The sequence below is a fragment of the Rhincodon typus genome, chromosome 13, assembly GCF_021869965.1.
Source record: "Rhincodon typus isolate 14 chromosome 13, sRhiTyp1.1, whole genome shotgun sequence".
NCBI classification, from domain to species: domain Eukaryota; kingdom Metazoa; phylum Chordata; class Chondrichthyes; order Orectolobiformes; family Rhincodontidae; genus Rhincodon; species Rhincodon typus.
In genome coordinates this window covers 31,458,730-31,461,094 of record NC_063344.1, presented here as the reverse complement: position 1 = coordinate 31,461,094, position 2,365 = coordinate 31,458,730, and the positions used below count along the sequence as shown (strand labels likewise).

At 42.2% G+C, this 2,365-nt stretch overlaps 1 non-coding gene across 1 annotated transcript; it reads left to right on the top strand.

Annotated features, from left to right (window-relative positions):
* Nucleotides 1-459: 459 nt before the first annotated feature.
* On the top strand, nt 460-622 carry LOC125484767. The gene has a single exon (XR_007263589.1). It is a non-coding gene; the product is annotated as a U1 spliceosomal RNA (small nuclear RNA).
* The last annotated feature ends 1,743 nt before the right edge of the window (nt 623-2,365 follow it).

The window sequence follows — 2,365 nt, the reverse complement described above, 5'->3', positions numbered from 1 at the left end:
TCCAACATCTGCTTCATTCACATGTTGTGTTTGATCTCATGGTAGTCTTTAGCAAAGACTACTAACACTTCTGATAAAATTTTGAACCTTTGTACAGTCTGTTTAGGTAACAAAAGCATGTGGAAACTAGTGTAATAGTAGACACAATAAATGTACAGGTGAGAAACCAAATCTGTCAAGTGGTCGAACGGTGCAGCTCTTAACCCCTTATTTGGTAACTAGTTAAGTGGCGGTTGTGCGGAAAGACCACCATCCAAGGTCTTTCAGTCCAAATTAAATGGGGGTTCATTTGGTTGTAAGACCACCTTGTGGCTTCAAAAAATGTAAATATAGTCTTATACAAGTAAGAAATGCCTTTGGTTTGTTCGTTGGATAGAATCAAGTTCCAATGTTTGTTTGTTTCTTCATAAGCTACTGTATAGAACCAAACTGCTTTAGTGACTATGTGAAAATATAAAGATACTTTTATGAATAAAATATATTTTTGAAATAGAAGAATGTTCTCCCAGGACAAGGCTATCCCGTTGCACTTTGGGTGTGCTGAGCCTCCAATGTCTCCAAATGTGGGATACTCAACTGCAAAATTTGTGGTAGTGGGGGATTGTGTTTGTGTTCTCCCTTGTTTATGAAAAGAATGAGTTGGATACCTGTCCTTTCTGGAGAAATTTGCAAAGAAGAACGCCCTTGACCGCGAGTTCATCAGAAGTGGTCAGCACATAGCATCCTTGAGACCCTGCGGGAAAAGGAAGGGTGGATCCTGTTGGGTTGTTCCCTGAGCAGACTGTCAAAGTTATCATGGGAACTTTCCAACAAGCACCAAGACATCATTTGTCTGGTGGTAAGAAGGGCACCATCTGTGTAATCCTTCATGTATGCTGGGAGTCTCTGCGCCACCACACGCTGCCCTTGAAGCGGCTGTGTGTGTGTACGTGTGTGTGTGCATGTGCGGGGCTGGGGGGGAGGGGATGCGCGGTGGTGGTAGAGACTGTCACACATCTCCTGCTGGAATGTGCCTTTGCAAAGGAAGTCTGGAGAGTGATGCAGAGGTTCGTCCCTAGCAGTTCTGTGGAGTAGGACTCTGTGCTCTACAGTCTCTTCCCCAAACAGACACCGAGACAAACATCAACTGCACTGGAGGATCATCAAATTGGTGAAAGAAACTCTTTAGTCTGCCCGAAACATGTTGGTCTTCCAGAGCAAAGAGTTGACCTTGACCGATAGTTGCAGACTGGCACATTCCAAGGTCCAGGAAGACATGCTGAGGGACACACTTAGGCTTGGGGCAGCTGCCACCAAGGCACAGTGGAGAAAGACCACTGTCTAATGCCTTTCAGCCAAAGTACAATTAACAGTTCAGTTAACAGACCTTCTCGGTGCCTCAAATATATGTAAATAGTAACTTGCATGTAAGTAAGAAATGCTTTGGGTTTGTTGAACTGTTGGAAAAGTCAAACTCCAATGTTTGTTTGTTCTCCATATGCTAAGACTGTACAGAACTGAACTTCTTTAGTGACTATTATGTATATAAAATTGATTTTATGAATACAGTATCTTTTTGAAATAAAAAAAACGTGTTGGAAGCAAGAAAGACACTCTTAATTGCCTCTTCTGGGAACTATCCCCATAGCATGGCATTGCAGTCTGTTCAGAAGGGAAGTCCTTGCAGATGGCTGGCATCGGCAAGTTTATGGTGCATGTAAATTGCAAGTGTGCTCGTAGTAGGTGGCACACCCCTGCATCTGCATCTCCTGATCAGAAATGCTTTTGGCCAGTCATAAATTGTGATTGCCTGAAAGGTGGGCCTCTACCTATAAAGATCATTTGAAGTTTCCAACAGGTCAATGCAGTCTGTTTAGATTCTTGATGTACCCAGGCCCCCTTCTTGTTCTTTCTCCATAAGGGTAAGTCAAACCCACTATTGTGTCTGTGCTCCAGAACTGTTTATGCTAGAATACATAGCACAAAGCTTCTTTACCGATTTTGGTTGAAAAATAAAAGAGACAAGACAAAAAAAACCCCAAATGTCCTCAAAATACTGTCAGATGTTTTATGCTGATACAGTTTAAATGCAGTTCAGCACACACTGCACCCTAAGAATCCTGGTCAGCTCTTTTATATGAGGTGGTAATTGATTTAGCAAAACAACTGGAAATTATGTAGACCTTTAAATTACATTTTTGAGCCTCAAAATTTTTTTAAAAATTAACTGGAAACTGGCAGCCACATCCAGTGTCAGTACAAAACCTGCTTGAAAAATTGAGATAACAAGGTGTAGAGCTGGATAAACAAAGCAGGCCAAGCAGCATCAGAGGAGCAGGAAAGCTGACGTTTCGGGCCTAGACCCTTCTTCATTTTCTGAAGAAGG